The sequence below is a fragment of the Nothoprocta perdicaria genome, unplaced genomic scaffold (genome assembly GCF_003342845.1).
Source record: "Nothoprocta perdicaria isolate Ctin4 unplaced genomic scaffold, notPer1 scaffold_337, whole genome shotgun sequence".
Classification (NCBI taxonomy): Eukaryota; Metazoa; Chordata; class Aves; order Tinamiformes; family Tinamidae; genus Nothoprocta; species Nothoprocta perdicaria.
This window is the reverse complement of record NW_020455574.1, coordinates 6880-26863: the sequence shown is the minus strand read 5'-3', so window position 1 is coordinate 26863 and position 19984 is coordinate 6880.

Genomic DNA, 19984 nt, shown 5'->3' with positions numbered 1-19984 from the left:
GCTCTCCCGTGCTGGCTGGCGTTTTACCAGGTCCTCAAGTCTGCTTCCCTAACAGCAGCGTTGGCACAAGGTGGTGAAGAGTGGAGTTAGCCTCAGCAAAGAAGATCCCATCATSCCAAACCTTGGTCACTAGCAGCAGGATCAAGTGACAACAAAACAGCGATGCAAAAACATCTAGTCTTATTCTCCACATGTAACTTCTCAGCCCAGTGCATATAAGCACACACAAATATGTATATGCATGGATGTCCTTTTGATAGCAATATACATTCTGAACAATAAATTCACATATTTAGTTTAATATACAGAGAAGACCACTAGCTTGTTCTTAGTATTTCTTTTTACGAAGCTTATCTCATTTTTGCCGTCCTACTCATCTTTTTGCTCTCTTTGTTTACTGTTCCAGTTCTACAAAACTTGCTATTGTCATTATTTTATCTCTCACCATGGATAAGTTACTCCCCTATTGTTTCATGAGATGCATTAGTCTTGGTCACAATAACAGAAGTGTTGGCATATGAAATGCAAAATGAAGCAAAATAAAGACATCTAGCAATAGCAAATGCAACCTTTTTATTTTTTTCCTGTTCTTTCCAGATGATTACTATCTGGAAATAGATGCTGGGGTTTCATTTTGACTGACTTAACTTTGTTTTCCTACAAGTTACTGATGAGTCATTGAGGTTTAAAAAAAATCGTCATATTTGAATCGTGGAACATGCATTTTTTGTTTGTTTGTTTGATTGATTTTCTTCCTGAAGCAAATAAGTCATTGAGAAATCATCTCAAGATTAACATTTTTTTCTGTAAACAAAATCATCTGCACTAGACAGTTTAGTTTATAATTTCACTGTTTGCTTCCCACTGACATCCTCCATTTTAATCTGCTTGTATGCTGGCCCTGCTAAATACAAAGAACTTGTATAACCTTTGTGAGTAGTCGTATTACATATTCCTTTCTGAAAAGGAAAACATGTACTAGGAATAATTGTTGCCATTTGCATTCCTTGTCTTCATAGAACTTGCTTTTCTCATATTTTTCCTACCAGTTCTGTGCAGTGATGGGATGAACAAAAGCCTTCAAGGTTCTGCTTAGCCCTTAACAAGCAGAACAGCAGTTGCAGGAAATGCAGGGCAAGTGTTGCCTTTCCCAATTACTGAAGGAATAAGGCTCCAGCAATTTAAAACGTGGACGCTTTTCAAAACAGACCAGACTTCTACAAGAATTTTACATACCAGCAGCCCACAAGTATTATTCCAACAACTAGCAGTTACTGTAATTACTGCTTCTGGAAGGAAGCTTGTCTCCTGCATAGTGCAAATTTGCCTCTGTAACTCTTTATATAATGGCGCATACATCACAGAGTATTTGCAGCAATATGATTTCCCATCCCTGAAGAAATGAGTGATGTAGCTGGGCAATAACTGTTAGGAAGGTTCTGAATATAAGCCCACCAGCTGGTTTTTTTTTAATGCACAAAGTAACGATTTGCTTGGATTTCCAATCAGCCAAGTTGCATGTGAATAGAAAACTGGCCTGTGAATATTGTAACCACTTTAAATAACTCACAATCTCTCCCAAGTACAGAACTGTTTGTTCTCCCTCTCTGTTCTTTCCTCTCTGAATCACCGCTTCCCCCCTCCACTTGCAGTCCTAGTACAYGTGACAATTGCAGGTCTTGGTGCTAGAAAACAACTTTGCTAGAGAAAACGGTGTCAAATTCTGAATGGTAGTGATCGTCAAATGCTATATCAGTGTTGCTGTTTTAATATTTTCATTTTCTCTTCTGTAATGCCCCAAGGCAAGTTTTGAAAAGGGTATAACAACACATTCAGCTGTTGTTTCACAGAATCATAGAATGGTTGATGTTGGAAGGGACCTGCAACAGGGACACCCAGAGCACATGGCACAGGGCAGCATCCAGGCGGGTTTGGAAGATCTCAAGAGAAGGAGACTCCACAATCTCTCTGGGCAGTCTGTTCGAGGGCTCTGTTACCTTCACAGTAAAGAAGCTCCTCCTCATATGGAGATAGAACTTCCTGTTTCATTTGTTAGAGTAAATAAGTAAATAGAGTTTTACCATTCCACTTTGCACAGCAGCCAGTTGCAAAACAGCAGAATAAGTAGGACCATGGTCCTTTTCATTTGTCCCCTARAATGGTAGCCCTTGCAATCAGATGATCCCTCTCCCCACCTCCTCAATGTTCCTGATGTCATCCTGGGTGATGGAGGCATTTCATGCCATGCTTGGCGCACAGCTGTGCTCCCCRTGGGCTAGGATGGGTACATGGCAATCGGCCGTGCCCTCTTTGTTCAGCAGAAGATATCACAGCTGACTTTGTCCTGCGGTTTCCTCAGTAGGGATGGAAATTTAAGGCTCTCCCTCCTCAACCACTTGCCAACAGGTGCTGGAGGCACAAAGTGCTCTGCTGGGGTCGCAGCTCCTCTCCTGCACAGTGGAAATGCGTGTGACGCCTGGCAGGGTTGCTGCTGTCGAGTAGGGTGCATCGTGGCCATGCTCCCCATACCTACCAGTGGRGACCAAAACTTGAATCTCTTCAAACATAGCTGTCAGCTTGCAATAAGTTTGTAGGRAATGGATTATCTTTCAAACTTGGCTGAAACTGAGTAACGGTTGTTAGGGTTTGGTGGGCAGGTTTTGGATGTTAAAGGGGGGAATGGTCTGGTGACGGAAGGGTGTGAGCTCTCTTCGTGGCACTTGGTCAAATTTCTAGCAATACCRCAAGCAAAGCCGCCAGTCTCTGCTTGTGTACAGTTCTGCACTTATCCATGTGGGTCAACATGCCATGAGATTTATTTTCTAAATATACACGCAGCCCTTTGTTGGAAAAAAACATCAGGAATAGCTGCAACGCCCGGCTCATACCTTCCTGCGCTCGCCTTCCTGGCAGGCACCGTCGCGCAGCCGCAGGAGCCGCCACGCGGCCCAGAGGGCTCCCGCTGGGAAAGGGAGTCCAAGTGGGTGAGAGGTTGTCGGCTCCGCGCAAACACGCTCGGGATGGGGCCTGGCCGAGCAAAGTTCAGTGAGTGAAAGGTCAGGCTGCCGCTCCGGCGCTTGCACAACATCCTCCGCGAAAGTCCGAATACTGGATCGTTGGATCGTTTTACGGCTGCTGTTCTGGCCTCTAATCCGCTCGGGGCTGTAAACATCCTTCAGGCTGTACCTGCCAACTGAGCCGGCCTAAGCAGGAGACACCCTTTTTTTTTTCTCTTTTTTTTTTTTTTATTCCCTGCCTTTGTTATTCAGATATTCTGATGTTTTCTGCTTTAAAAGCACGACTTGGTTAGGGCAGATCACAACAGATTACTGGTTTTAAAATATTGCTGTTCCAAAAAAATAGCTAGAGACTTGCATGAGATAAACKCTAGGTGTTTCAAACCGAGACAGCGGAAAGAGAGGGAAGGCTATTTGGAGTGTAGCTCTACCCTGGAGGAAAAGAGCTAGGACTCAAACTGTGAAAAAACATGCCTCCCTCAAAGTCTATTCGAGCATGTCGAATTCAGGAGGCTGTTACTATGCCCGAGGACAGTAATCTTCTGCTAAGAACACCATTGCAGGGAAAATAGCGATGAACCGTCGGTGTGGGCTGGAGCTGGTCTAAAGTGTAGAGACAGGCAAAAAAACCTCCTTTGCCAGGCCCAGCTGGCTGCCCCTGCGGTCATGGGGGAGCACGAGGTGTCCCAGGGAGCTGCTGCAGCCGAGGGGTCCGTCGGAGAGCCCGTGTGCCCAGCAGCTGCCCTCTCCCTAAGCATCCCTGCTTTGAGGAGAGCTCCTGGGAAAAAGTGGGCAATAAGAGGAGAAAAGTCAGAAAAAAGGTGRATGTTACCAAGAGAACAGGTCATGTAAGGCCCAAGTATGTTTCAGCAGAAGCAGAAAGTAGGTGTATTTTCTTATAGGAACTTAAGAAGCTCCTGTAAGAAGTTCCTAAGGAAATTCCCTTCTACAGGGAAGGGAATTGGTAAAAGAGGATGGGTCAGTTTAAAAGTTTTGGGTTAGAAATCTAAGAAACACAAAACTGTGGGAAGAAAGATCTCTAATATGTCTCTAACCCTTCCTCTGGTCATGGGCTATGAATTGGTATGAATTAGTTTTGTTTTCTCCTTTACGTTGAACCACCAAGGGTGAAGATGAGTTTCTTCTGCTAGTTCTTTCATATGTTACCTGCCCTTGATCCTGTTGACTACAATTAGAGGCTCAGTGAAGTGGATGTGATGGCTTGAATGTCTGCATTATTTCTGCTCAGAATGATAGCAACGGATCATTATGCCAGGTTATTTTGTCCAAGGCTCAACTTAGAAAGCATTTTGTTGCCCTCTGTATTTTCTTCCTGTGCTTGACATCATAGGAACTTGAATGGGAAACTCAGTCTAGGATATTTATTGCGACATAAGTTGAGAGGTGTCACCTAGGAGAAGACTTTCTATAGTCCTGTCTGCCCAATTTCAAAAGAGCTGCAAAGTTGACAGTGTTACAGGAATGCTGGTTGCTCCCAGAGGTTCGGCTTGCCCAAGGGAGCTTGATTCTGGTTTGCAAGGTTGTGACTGCTGTTACGGAGGTCTGAACTCACAGGTGTTCTTATGGGTTAATCATCAACTGAAGGGTTGCTAAAGCACTGATATAAGCATAAACAAGGGAAATGTTCCATTAATTGTGGAACTGTTTTAATCTTCTGTGTTTAATCTAAACTAGTCTCTACTTCAGGAGAGCATATGGAGTCAAAATATTCCCTGGCTTTTCTTTGTTTTTCTTTTTACTAGATTTCTTTTAATATTCCTTATCCACACTGGCATTTTCAAATTATTTTTTCCATATATCATTGAAATATCTAACTGCTCTCTGAACTGAAAAGCAAAATAGTCACGGCTTTGTTGATACTTGGTTTACATGATTTCAATTCACCTAAAGTGACAAAGAACCCACACAGATTAGTTTATTTTTTGTTCATTTCTCAGATTTTAAATGACATTAGCATTCTAACTGCATTGTAATGCTTATAGGCAGGAAAACATATATCTCTGGTTCTATATGGAAACAGGCCCTAGACATGCAAAGTTTTGAATGAAGGAAATAGTTTTGTTTTGTTTTAAACTAATTTATTTACCTGTTTCAGAAAAGCTCAGAGTGTGTGCAAATTCTTGATTCCATACTACCTTAGTACAAATAATTGATAATATGCAGGCATTAGTTGGACAAAGCCTTCCTTGAAAAAAACATATTTTATCATGCTGACACTAGAATACAGTCTTCAAAATAGAAATGAAAATTGACTTAATCTCCTTTGACACCAATTGTATTGCAGGTTAAAATGGAAGCAGATCTGTTATTAGCAGTACAGCTTTTCACCGGAAAAAGTAGATTCATTTGAAATGTGTAAAAGTTCCATTTACATGCGATAGGAAACATTGTATTTTTTTTCCTATATGGTCACACAATTACTATGGAGAAGTGTGAGTTTTAAAGTCTTACATTTCATGACTAGTAATTAGTAATACATATTTAAGCAGGTTTGAATGTTTGGAGAGTTCCTTAACCCCAGAAGGAAAGTGAATAACAAGGATATCTTTATTTATTTCTGCAGGTTTGTTGGTCTGTCTTAAAATAGAGCATGGATTTGCTATCTGTGCCTTATGTATGAAAAATCTCAAGGAAGTAGTTGGGCTGCATTTTGAAATTTCTGTAGTGACTCAGTTTTGGCTGCCTAATACAGGTCAAGAGACCTTGCATTTCTTAGAGATCTGAGTCAGATTTGTGCATGCTCATCACCTTGGAAAATTAAGTGCTAGGTCTGATCAACATTCAAAATTTAATTGTAATTTGGAAAATATTCTATAAATGTCTTACTGGAAGTCACTCAAAGAGATGAATTATGGCATTCTAACTCTCATAGTTCTCTCTTTCAAACGCAAAGGGTGTGTGTACCATGTTTAACCATTCTTGGAGAAATCTGTCTAAAATTGTACATCTGAAGCATTCAGGATAATTCTAGCCCTTTATAGTCAGTTTGTATTTCAAATCTTGTGCCAAACGCTTGAAGTCCTTGGAGCAGAGAAGAACCAGAGGGAACGTATAAAATTATATAGGAAAGGCACCAATTCACTCTTGCTGAGCAATAATTTGGTTTGGTTTAGTAACCTGTGAAGTGGTTCACTGAAATGATGAACTTTAAGAAAACTATAAAGAGTGTGATTATTGATATCTGCTGTAGGTGACCTTTATGTGCTGAAAAGATCATGAGGTAGTCAAGACAAAAAAATTACAACCTCCTTTTCTTCTTCTGTTTAATGGAGTGAAATTGAAAAATTGGATCTATTGAACCCCAGTTAAAAGTTAGGACCACCAAATAAAATAAGGTTACCACCTGCAACTTACAGTTTCCCAAATATGTTATTTTTATATCTTAGAGACTAAATGCCGTTATGCGAGGGAGTCATGGCTTGCTACTCTTATCTGAACATAAATGACCTCCGATTTTTTCCATCTATTCACCACCTCTTCCATTAACTTGCCCCTCTATTGTGAAAAAAAAAAAAAAAAAAGTAAATTCCATCATTTTAAGGAATAGGTAAAGGCATAGGTAAATATAGATCATCTAATGTTTTTATTCCTGGTTCTTTTTTTTTCCAATGTCTTGATAAAACTATGTGCCTTGCTGTCTTTTCTACTTTTTAGTATTTTTATATTTAGCATTTAGTATTTTAGTAGTAGGGTGCACTTGGGCATTAGTATCAATGTAAACTCAACTCTTGTCATTTTTGTGAAGTTGATGCTTGTATTGATCAGCTTGCAGGACATGGTCGGTGCTCCAGCATCACAGTGTCCAGCGTTACAGCAATACACAGCAGGCAACGTATCAAATGCGTTAGCTACGCAAGTCGCCTTATGCCTCTCCGTGGGAGCTTCTCCCACAGGACTACGGAGTCAGCGTGCTGATGACCACAGCAGTCTGGGGCTGACATTTTAAGTGTCACTCATCGTGCATTGGCTACTGGAAATGCTGGTGGGGATCCAGACCRTAGCCAGAGAAGGCATTGCTTTTATTTATGTTAATACCCCCCTAGCAATTCCCATGTAATCAGGTCAATTGAATTTTCTTTTCCAGAAATCTTATCCTGCCCTATGCAATCCTATGCTATAAGCCATCCTATGCTATGCTATACTATGCTATGCTATCCTATCCTATCTTATCCTGTTACCATTATAATAAACAGATGTTTTCCAGAAGTGCACCGAGCAACATGATGAGCATTTGAAATATATGATTACCATCTTCTTTGCGTTTTTTTTTTTTCATTGGGAAAGCTATTCGTTTTTATGTTGTTCAACATGAATGCTATGTCTAGTTTACAGTTTATAGCATGGCCAAAAGAATGTGTTTTCCACTTGCAGTAAAAGTGTGTGGGCGGTGTAATAGATCCTAATTGCTGTAGGTATTTGCTACATTGCCTTGTCCTGGCCTCGAGAAAGTTTTTATCTGCTTCTAGGAGAGACCTATTCTAAGCTATGACTAGGAAAATGAACTATCACCAGCATTTCAAGTGACAGTTTACGTATGTGAGGCTCTGACAACTGAGTGCCTGAAAATAGGATAAGGAGGAGTTGTTTACAGGGAAGGGATGACTTCATATACTCACTACTTACTGCCTTGCTGAAGAGCTGTGCCATAATGTTCTGTACTAGTGAAAGTTCACGAAGAATTGATGAGCTCAGGCATTCGTAAAGCCTACAATTTTCAGCAGGGTGGTATGAAATCTTCTTGCCAGCTGCAAATAGTATGAAGGAGTATGTCCAGGTATTGCAATGTGAGAAACCAGAGGGGATCTCCGGGCTATCCCTGAAATGATGGGCTAACTTCTCAGCAAGAAGGAAATTGTAGGTGTTATTTCATTACAGGATAATGTGTGAGTGATTATGAATAAAGTCCTAAACTGAAGTCTGCTATWATCAGTGAAATGTTTCCAGTTATTTCAGCTATGGGAATACAGGCTTCTGTAAGATAGGTGAAGAAAAATGCTTAGTGAAAGAATGAGGTTGCTTCAGGCTTTAAATTTTCAATCATTTTTAACAACACTCAGAAAATTATTTTGGAATGTGCTTTGCTCCTTGTTCCACTTCCTACATTCCACATAGATTAACTCAATGAAATTTTCATATGACTGTGTAACTATAAGAAAACAATGATCTAGGCCATACATGCCTGAAAGAAAACAGACATGTACCTTCTTATTTTGAAATCTGTGTTTTCTTTTTTTTTCTTTTTTTTTTTTTTTTTTTTTTTTCCATCTAGCTAAAACAAGCAATATTTGGTTTCAAAAAGGTTGTGAGGATGATATTCATCACTGTTCATGGACTGTCAGAGGAAAGGCATATCGGTATCTGAATTGAGAGAGAGCAAAAAGAGGGTTCAGGGATCTGCTGCCAGGACCCATTGCTACTCAGGACAGATGGACAGGGAGAACATCCCTCTCCAATACCTGCACCAGTACCTGAGCACACTCTGTTCACAGTGTTGAATAAGCCGCAGAGAGGAGGGGCAGCAGCATAAGCCATATCCTAATATTTTATTTCAGTCCCTTTTTACTGTCTTTTCCATACTGTTAGACTGGGAGTTACAGTTGGGGTGAGAGTGGGATTGAAGTTTATGAAAAGAAAGAAAATAACACTACAGGTCATCTGCGGATCTGGAGTCCTCCTTGAGGCTGGGATGAGTCTTGTGCTAGCAGTGCTGTTACTTCACTTAGCTCCAGCTTTAGCCTTTAAATATGTACAATATGGGGTTAGATTTTGGATTTCTTTGARTATTTGGGAAAGGAAAAAAGGAAGAGCCTGTGTGGATATTTTGTTGCCCAGAGGCTTGGGTGCATAATGAGCAGTAACTGCCACTTGTTTATTCTAGYTCTTATTTATTCATTGTCCAGTCAGGATTGGGTGAAGGTTAGGGATAGTAAAGGGAGTAAATCATTGTTCAGATGCATTCAAAGTCTAGGCTGAGRCTTTCTGTTGGTATTGGTCATGAATGTATGTGGAGTTTTAGGGCTAGGGTATGGCTAGGCCTGAGGCTGGGGTCAGGGTTCGGGAAAAGAAAGCACTGCAGAATCTGCTTTATTGCAGCGCTGGGTGTGTGGGAACCTGATGGTCARCCTGCTGTGTAAACTGTCTGGCACCTTATCTTCGGTTAATGCTAGGTTTAGTGGTTAGGGGTGAAGGTAATGTTAGGAAGAGCAGAGTATTCCATTTTAGAGATGGCCTAGCTGAAAGGTGACAGGTGGTATTGACAGAAATTAAAGATTTATATGGCATTTTAGCCTAGGTTTCATCACTTAGTAGTATAAGGTTTCACTGTGTTGACAGAGTTTGGATGAGGCTTCAGAAAAGGAAGCATGGGAAGGCCATTTTTGATATACTAGAATGAGGGCTTGGTTTGAAGCAGACTAATAAAGTATTTTAGCCACAGTTAAGCTCATATGTACATAAATCATTGTAACAGTGCAAGGAAAAGGTATAAGGGACAGGATTATATATTTGCACAGAATGGTCCATAAGCATAGAAAGAAGAATGGACTTGGACAGGACAAAATATTAAGATTTCATTTTAACCTCTATTCTGATCATCATTATACATTGTSCCCTATGCCTAAACACAACCCATGTGCCATGAACTACTGCTAGTAGTCTGTTCATTCAGATCTTTGAGTACAGATGTCGACTGTATATGYTGGATATCCTCTATATGCTGGCACCATAGAGGACATAGGAGATACCTCTGTTTCTCTTGCGAAGGGTCAGCTATAATAGGGTGAATTGAACTTCTCACAATTTGAGAGCCTACATATTTGCTGTATGGCTGAGGGCTAAGGGGAAGGTTGGTACTGGTGCATTTTACTTTATCTTGCTCATATATTTCAGGGCGTTGTGTCAGGAATTGTGTCAGTATTTCAGGTGGTGTCAGGAAGCGGTGTGATCACTATTTCATCTTAACCTAGTTCTGTCATCAATCGTTAAAAGGTGGAAAAGCTGTGAGTTATGGTTAAGAAATGAAAAGATGGGAAATTTGGGAAACCTGGATGATCTGAAGATCAGATGAATATTTCTGTCAGTAAAGACCAATGGCTGCTTCAGACCCATTCTGGACAAGAATTAACACACAGGTTCAAGATTAGCATGAGAGGAAGAGGCATGATTACTGCTGCACCAGGAGTGTCCTGCAGAATTAGAATGAGGACCGACCATTTTAAAAAGAAGAGCTAAATGCCACCCCCTAGTCCTTAGTAGATCACAATATCGTATCAGGACTAGTGTTATACTTCAGATAATGTAAAATAAGAAGAATGCTTCTGTGGCACTTTTGTTGGCTCTTCCTTGATATGTGATTCCAGGCTGAGGACAGTAAGTATAAACACTAATTTACAGTATTTGAGCCTCAACTTCTGTCTACATGGAATATTGGAATTGCATTAGGGAAAGGATTTCATTAGGAAAAAGGAAGAACAAAAGAACTTTTGGTGTTGGGTAGCCTGTAGGATTGAATGAGAACTGAAGATGATAAGAGGCACTTTGGCCTCCTATGCCTACTTGGAAGAAGTATTAGGAGGAGTCCACATCACTAAATTACCATAATTTGACTTAATATAATACTGGGATTATTTCTGAATACCATACTAGTATTAGGAAAAGAAAGAATACTTTTGGATTTCATATTGCTCTGGGCTAGTATAGCAGTGGCGGCAGTTGGGGCTTATATATCAACATCCCTCAAGAATAACTAGAAAACTGAAAGGCTCCTTAGTAGATGGCAGTGACTGGCAAGGTAGGTTAAAAACTAGTGGAATGAAGGGACAGTGTCTAATTCTTTATTTCAACCTTATTTGGATCACCAAATATATTATACTAATCTTAAAATGCAGCAGGTGCTTAGGAAAGGAAGAATGGAATAGCTGAAGAACATGCATGATAGAACAGAACGTGGAAGAGGTCACTTTATAAGCACACCTACTTGGTTGGGTTATTGTTGAGAAAAGTAAGTATTTTGTATTTTGGCATAATCTAAAAGGAATCATGGTTAAAGCCAATATTCCATGCTCTATTTTGGGACAGATACTCATGTTAAAATTAGGGTAAGATTTACAGTTAGAGAAAGGACGTATGACGGGGGGAAAAAATAAAAAAGAACCTAGATGCCATTGTCTCCTCTGTGACCTTCATAGATATGAACAAGTCTGACGTTGATAGTGCACCTACAGTACATTTTGGCTTATGTACTGAGCTCATGTTTTGTTTTTTGGTGAGCACTGGTGACATTGCTATTTTTACTTTAAGGACTATTTCACATTTTTTATTTTGGAAACAAAAGAAACTTAGAGTGTTTCTGTACCTGTATTTCCTAGATATTCTAGACTTCAAATAAGGGTTGTTATCCACATAGGCCTATGGTTAATGATTTATTCAGTACAGATTTTAGTCACRGGGTATATTGAAGGCAATGACTTAAGAATGGGATTATGTTCAAAAAATGTTAGGGCAAAAAATGTCTAAGCCAAAGGGCTCTGTCTCTAACTTGCACCTTCGCAGAATTACCAGTGGAGTAGCTCCTTTACAATGGCTTGAGTAAGTCATGACTTGAAGCAGTGTGAAGCACTTGGGCTCCATTTCTCCTTCTTTTTTTGAGTTCTATGCATCTTTAAAACTGACAGCAATGTCTCACATTTTGAGAGCAGGACTGCCACCCTCCTGCTGAGGTTGAGTTTGGCTGTAGTCCTGAAGCAATCTGACTGATTTACACAGAACTTGCTGGCCTGAAAAGTCAATCCACAGAGTGGACTGTTTCATGGAAGGCTAAGATAATAGTCCACCAAGACTCTTCTGGGAGGGAAATCTGTGAAAGAATCCTAATCATATAGCCCTGAAAGCCTCTTACTGGTAAGGGATGGCAGAATGCTTTCACAGAGGCATCACTTGCTCTCTGCAAATTATGCATCTTCCTCTGAAACACACTTCTTTCCCCCATCCCATGCTCTTTTATGCATCTTTTCATAGCCAACCAATCCTTAAGCCAAATGTAACTGATGAAGTGCAATGGCCTRTGTTGTGAGGACCACCTCATAACGCTTCCAGGCACAAGGTTACCACTGAAATGTGGCTGTGAAACCTGTGTTGTGTGATCTCAGTGTGAAGTCTAGCTTTTCCTGTCAAGTACTGAGTCTTTCCTTAAACAACAGTTTRTAATTCCAAGGTGGCAGTGAAAGGTAGAACTTCCTTATCAAAGAAGGTTGACTGGTACTGAAGTAATTGTACTACTCAAATTGTTAAGAGTATTGAATACAGTTCGTTTCCTGATGCTATAGGAAAAGTTAGAGAAATTTTGTTTCTAAGCATTCTTCAGAAATCCTGAATTTGAGTTTGGAGTTTGTCCTTCAGATCTTCAGAGTTTCCTATTATATTGTATCTTTCACGTGCAATGGACAAGATCCTTTTGAATGAGTCCTAAAATTCAAAACTTTCTAGAGATTCACAAATRTTTTTGTTTGTTATATTGTTTTACTTTTAAGGGAAGAGAGAGAAAAAGGTAGTTCAAATTAGGAATACCTTATTTTAAAATGCTTATTAATAACGCTTGTTTCACTGTGTTACTCAAAGAATTCTTGCTTCTTGAAAGGAGCAGAATATTCTGAGGTTCTTCTCCGTGTCTTCTCTAGGGTTTGGAATAAAAATATCCCTGAAATGTTGGCTACATAGAAAAAGCCAGAGGAAGCTGTTAAGTAGCGTCCAGAGTGAGGCAGTGCTGCCGCCTGTGATCATTCATTCTCCACCAGTTCCAGACCTTTTTTAAACCTTGGCTCAGAGAGATAATTTCCTATCAGCAGTAGAGTAGTGTTACAGTACTGGAAACAGAAAAAGAAGTCCTACTACTAGGAAGAAAAAAAAAAACATTATCTGTATGTAATCTATTTATCCACCTATCCACAAAAATAGAAAGACTAGTGTGTCAGTCTGAAGTTTCCAATAAGCTCTGGTGACTACCGGCCTGYTTGATCAAGTCTTTCACAAAGATCTACAGTCCTTTCTCAATGTTATTGACCTCTTTTCAAAGTCTTATTTGTTTGYTTTATTGCGTACTTAGTAATGATCATTGTACTTTACCTCTGTAAAGCTAAAGTATATTTTACGTTTTGTAAGAAAACTCAAACCAGTCGACCTCAAAACAGCTAGCACATCAACCCAAAAAATGCTGTACTCATTATGAACTGCTTGAGGTTGAATCTTCTGCTGCATCATATTCTTTGGGTGGACGGGGAAACTCCATCTTTCTCATCTGCAAAGCTTTTTTATTAGAAGTTTCTGTGAAGGGAAAGTGACTATCTACAGGTGACCTACCTTCATAAAAGAGGTCAGATTGGAACTACTGGGCTAAATATTAGATATCTGACAGTTTACAGAACAAGCTGGTATATGTTATTTGAACCTCAAACTATTTAACATAACAAGCAGCACCTACAAGAATAATGCTAGAAACAAATCTATGAAGACTGAGCTAYGTTGGGTTATGAACATCTCTTGGTGTGACGGTATGGTGCATTCAGTTCAGGCTTTGAGCTGCAAAGACACACTACTTCTGTCCATCTGTCCTGAGGACAGCAAGATCTCTGAGGGCAGCAAGATCTCTGAGCACAGCAAGATCTCTGAGCACAGCAATTCACAGTAGGTACCAAACTCACATAACTTCCTTTCCTTGGCAGAATACTGATGAGTCCTGACCACAGTTCTGCCAAGGAATCATAGAATCATAGAATGCTTAAGGTTGGAAGGCACCTCCAGAGGTCATGTAGTCCAACCCCTCTGCACACGCAGGGTCACTTAGAGCACAGGGCACAGGGCTGCATCCAAATGGGTCTTGAAGATCTCCAGAGAAGCAGCCTCCACAACCTCTCTGTGCAGCCTGTGCCAGGGCTCTGTCACCCTCACTGTTAAGAATTTTTTTCTGAATTTCCTGTGGAACTTTTGTGCTTAAGGARCTTCAGTACAGTTCTGCACTGAAGATACAATGTGGGTAGCACAATGAACAAGATAGTATGTTATTATCTAGTTTCCAAGCAAACAGACTGTGAGCATTTGAACTAAATATAGACATAATGGGAGTCTATTTAACACCTGTATTACATCTGCTGCATGACATAAGAAAACTAAAGCTATTGTCTCAAGCAAATGGAAAATATTCAGTGTAAGAAAGGTATGGAAGAAATATAAACATAACTCATACAAAATAATTTGTGTTCAAAGCATRCTAATTACAGCTGCTGATTCCTTAGAAATACCATACATGTGAAAGCTGTGCAGCAAAACAATCACATGGCATTCAATTTTCCTTGGGAGAAAGTACTTATAAATCACCCTGCAATCAAAAATAATAAATGAATCATTTATTTACAGTTCCGAGAAGCACTCCTACTTCCTGTATGAAACTTTGAAGATGTTTTTCTTACTGACAGTGTGTCACTACTCCCAAAATCTGTAACTGTTCTCCCAACTGGAAAATCAAGGATTCCATGTGCCTCTGGATTCTTCTGTGTAGAAGTACACGTGACGAAGTATCCACATGCAGCATGATGATTTGTGATGATGATTTGTGTTTGGGCATGTAATCAGAGATGTTAAAGGAAAACATGATACACACACACACAAATAGATCATGTATTTAGGATTCCAGTCAAGTTGTTGTCACATCTAATCTGGGCCTCTGGTCASGCTATACTTACTTTCTGGTTTAACATGGAGAAATTCTGTAACATTTTGTGGGAAAATGCTACACATTTGAAAATTAAAAAACTTCCATTACTTTTGTTTTCCATTCCAATTTCCAATTGAAGAGAAATTTTCAATTTCTCTTCARAGCTTTTTCTATACATTCAAAATTCTATACATTCAAATTTTCCAAAACAGTGTCAGTTCACACTAACTGGAAGTCTAGYCTTTTGTTTAAATCAATACCAGCCAAGAAATTAGCTGGATACTGGGATAATATTGCCACTAAATATCCATGGAGACTCTTATTTCAAAAAATGGAAGCAAGTGATTTTAGAAACAGCAAATACATTTCAAATACCCAAGTTTCTGGAAATGTAACTTAAATAAAATCTTACATGAACAAATAGACTTTCCTTCTGAAAGCTGACTTGCAGAAGCACACTGAGCAACCAGACACTATTGTATGCCCAACTTTTGGCATAGCAGAAATGTTTAGTGAGAAAAACGCTGCACAAGATAAAATGATTGCTTCCCTCTACCAAGAAAACCAGGTTTCTGCTAAGCCTTTTTTAACTAGAAGAATACTTCTGAAATGGGGAAAACCTTGGTGAGCACTCTGCAAGGATAGCTGTTTATGTGGCTGTTARCAGAAATGTATGCTGTAGCCATTCTTGATACATAATATTGGGTACGTGAAAAGTCAGAGAGAAAACTTGGAATTAACTTAAGTTAAAATAATTGTATTGCAATAAAAGACCTGGAAGTAAATTTTTGTAAAATCAGTCTTATCTTGTCTAGAGATGTCTAGAGTTTGAAATCTTTTGAAATAGTCAGTAGACGTAATTACAATGAATGAATTCTGCCTCGTGTGCTTTAAGGCGTCCCACACTGGCAGATTTCTGTGGCTGTGTAATTTGTCACCCACAGTTAATCCCGCCTGGGCTAGATATGCCTGTGTGGAACAGGCTGAGCTCAAGGATGTTTTTGCTGAGATGCTGCAATGTTGTGTTCTTATAATGCTGACCCTTTATTTATTATTTATTTTTGTTGTGTTCTTATAATGCTGACCCTGGTTCCTTCCACTCATACTCTAATTTCTCAGTTTCAGTCTTACTTGTTTTCAGTTTTTATATCTGGTCATTTGAGTATCCTTCAGTGCTCAATACAGAAACGATTTTTTGAATCATAATTGCGGATTTCTGAGCAGAAATAATATTTTCAGAAAAAAAAAGTTTCCGAAGTCCCCACTTTTTTTTTTTTTCCTTTTACATTCCTGCACTGTGTGTTGTWAAAAAGCCTTTCATAGCACTGCTGTGACTACAGATATCCCCACAGTGTGGAGAGGCTGTAATTACTTTGGGTGGGATTTTTTTTGGCACCAAGCCTAGTAAAAGATTCATTTTCCTCARTATTTTGTCCAATATTTGCCTTGATACTTGCAAACCAACTCTTGTTTTTAGTGGTGGTGGGAGCTTATAATACAGCAGGAATCCTTAGTTACAACATRCATAATATTAAAATATAGTAGAATGTGTTAATTTCCAAGTCACCCTTTTACAGAAAAAGGAGTTAGTCCTCAGATGACTTGGCAATAGGAAGCTGTGGAGAAGTTCTGTGGATCCTACACATATGACTGCTAAACTCACTCGAGTAGGGGTAACAGACTAAAACATGTTATATAATAGCTATATAAAGGCCAGATTTAGGAAGTAGCATCTGCAAAATAATAATGATATTAGATGGCTAATATGTTAAAAGCCCTTTCATAGAAACCAGCTTTTACACTGCACAATAATTGTAAAGTTTACTTCATTTTCCTGACTGGGGGGTTATTCCACAGCTATGCAGTACACAGCTTGTTTTGCCCCTACTCTGCTTCCTGGTGCATATCACAAATAAGACTTTTGTGGTCACATCACATAAACTCCAGTGTATTTGAGATGTTCTTTGCTGCTGTATTGACATTGAAATAGGTAGATCTTTTACCAAAATACTTCAAATACACTTTTGAAAAGATTCAAATATACTTTTTCAGGCCTGAAAATTACCTTTGATGAGTCTGGTCATCCGTGCAGAGTCATTACGAGCTTCCTGGAAGAATAATGAAACACCAGACTGAATACCTGCCTATAATTTTTCTAATAGTCATGATGCATCACATCAAAGAGGGTGTTAAAACAGATCTCAATGCAGGTTCAAAATATGTAAAACTTCAATAGAAACAAACAAGAATACTTGGCATTAGTGTAYGTATTATTGCATACTGATTCTGCACTGTTCAGCTGTTTTAAAACTAACCACAAAGATTTGGGATGTCTTCAAAAGAGAAATCAAACGGTGAAGCTCCTGCAAAATCGTGCAGCAAAAAGGAGCAGGGACAGAGCAGTGACCGAGCTCTGACAGGAAGCCATCAGTGAGGGGTACAGGTGGGCACAAGAGAAATGAGAGGAARAGAAATACAGGTGGAAAGAAGGAGATAATGCACTGCAGCTTTACAAGAATACTTGCAGTTACACTTTTCCAAGATTCCACTTTTTTTTTTTTTTTCTGTTGGAAAAGGATGCCATCATGGAACTGAAGTTCCCTTCATACATGTCAAAAATGTCTAATGTCATAAGGTGGAAGAAACAGCAACAGAATTCAGTGCTCACTAGCAGATGGAAAGAGCAAATCTTTGTTTTTCAGAGATTTTAATGTCTTAATTTATTTTCTTTATCTTGGCCATTTTATTTATTTATTTATTTGTCTAATGTCATAAGGTGGAAGAAACAGCAACAGAATTCAGTGCTCACTAGCAGATGGAAAGAGCAAATCTTTGTTTTTCAGAGATTTTAATGTCTTAATTTATTTTCTTTATCTTGGCCATTTTATTTATTTATTTATTTATTTATTTATTTATTTATCCTTAGCTCATTTTTAAGAAAAGTCTCTTCCTTTACGCTTTTATTCTGATTTCTCTTTGTGACTCCCTCGCTATGACTGCCTGCGTGGCAGGGCAAAGTGTACCAGTATTTTGTAAAACCAGAGTTTTCAAAAAAGTGACTTGTCAGAAGGGGCCTCTGCCCCACGTCATAGGAATCMCCAGGTACAACCGATCCAAAGAGCTGCACAGCTACTTGAAGGACTGTTGACAATCCGGCTGCTGTTATTAAAAGCAGTTTAGTCGAAAAGCGTAGGATATTAAACCATGTATCACAACATATTTGTTTGGCTTTAGTGGGAATTTAAGGCTRTTTTAACCTGTTGCCCTAGTAGAATGAATTCTCGCCCTGCCACCTAGTGGTAACGTGCCACAGTAATTGAGTGTATTTAATGTATGAGTGATATTCCAATTCTCCTATTTTGGTGCGAGAATAAGGCGGCATTATCATCTTTATTATCAAAATAGAAGTGGGTGGAATTTAATTCAATGGCAAAGAGGAATACATCCATAGTAATTTTAATGAGGATATCTAGAGTTAGTTTTTCTTCTGTAGGTAGCAAACCYCCTTTGTAGTAATAGAAGTGTAAATGTCAGTTAATGTCAGAGCCTTAAGGAAAGTTTTTATATATAATGAGAAGCCTGAATAAACAGGAGGACCAAAAGTACTGAATAACTATATTGTATTAGCACTGAATCAAATACATTAAAAAAAAAAGGTGTTTGATCAAAGTCAAAATAGGGAGGTGTGAAAGGAGAAATTAATCTTGCATTTATACTAAGTCATTTAGGGTTGGGTTTATTATCTGCTAAATTGTACAAAAAAAAAAATCAGTGCTTAAGCATGAGTTTAAATAGAAAAAAAAGTTAAGAAATGTACATTGATTTTTCCCATCAGTCACCTACCTCTTACATATGTTCTGCCCTGGACTATATCAATAGCCTGTCAGGCACTGAGGATGTCTGCCTGAAAAGTGTGAGGGTTAATGATACTACAGGTAGTGAAACACTTTCTCCCTTAAGAATTATTATAAGAGAAGGATATGTGCATATGGATATAAGGCCTGTTTATATTTTGAATACTCAGAGACAGTATCTGCAGTCTGGAGGATGTAAAGCAGAGTCGCCAGCTGGCCGGCCAGCTGTGGATCAGCTCAGTGCTCTGGAAGATCCCAGACACTTTATCCTGAACATCCAACCACTTTCCATCCCTTAAACATGATTGACATGATTGATCCTGATTTTTCTGAGGAAGAGGACTGTGTGCTGTTCATAAAGAAGCAAACCACTTGCAGTGGAATATTTAAATCAGGAATCTGTTCGGGAAGAAAACACAAAACATGAGAGAGGCTGCAGTTTTGGGTTGCAATGTAAGATACCTAGCAAAGCTATGAGTCTAAAAATCAGCTTATGAGGCCCAAAATCAGCCTTATGAGGCCTCACTCTTGCTGTGTTAGTGTCAGACTGACTGCCAGACTGACTTTTTTCTTTTGGTCACCTTCCTGGTGAAAAAAATCATGCTGAGATACGGATAGATTCATCTTCCCAGCATGGAAGGTGACACGTAGAAAATGGTGATTCTTGCAGAGTTTGGCGTTTTTTTATTTAGTGGATGGGGAAATGCAGTATACCTTTTAAATCCATCTATTCTGACTAGTGCCTACAAACACAAAACCCCCTCATCAAAATCATGTATTTATAGTGTGACATTAGCTGCGCCTTTCTGGATCTTTAAATGATCTGTCATTTTTTTTACTGTACAGCCTTAGCTCAGGATTTCTTGGGTGTATAATAGTTGATCTGAGGGACAATTACAGAAGCTTTGTAAACTTYTTACTCCTAAACTGATATAATACTTTTAACGTTAATTAAATCCTGTCATCATTTTGCCTTTGTATAGTTGTATTAATGGAATGTATGTAAAAGCTGCTGCTTGTGAGTAGGACTTGTGAAGTCCTACATCTGAATTGTACTGTAAAGCCTGCCAATTAATCTTGAGAAACTAATTCCTGATAATGAGTTAGTGCTCCTGGATGCTTTCTCAGAGGCATTAACAGAATATGCCAGATCTGCCAGCTGCACTGCTAGGCAGACACGAGAGAACAAGCGAGGCCCGGGCAGCACACACAGACTGCAGGCAGCTGGCAGGCAATTATGTAAAATAAGATATTGAAGACAACACAGCACCGCAGGTGCAGCCCGAGGAAGAGGGGGCGACGCTCCAGCCCCTCACAGAGAAATGGGAAGGATTACTGAGAGGTGAACCGGCGGCACGCCGCGCTGCCCTGCGAAATGTGGTCCCAAG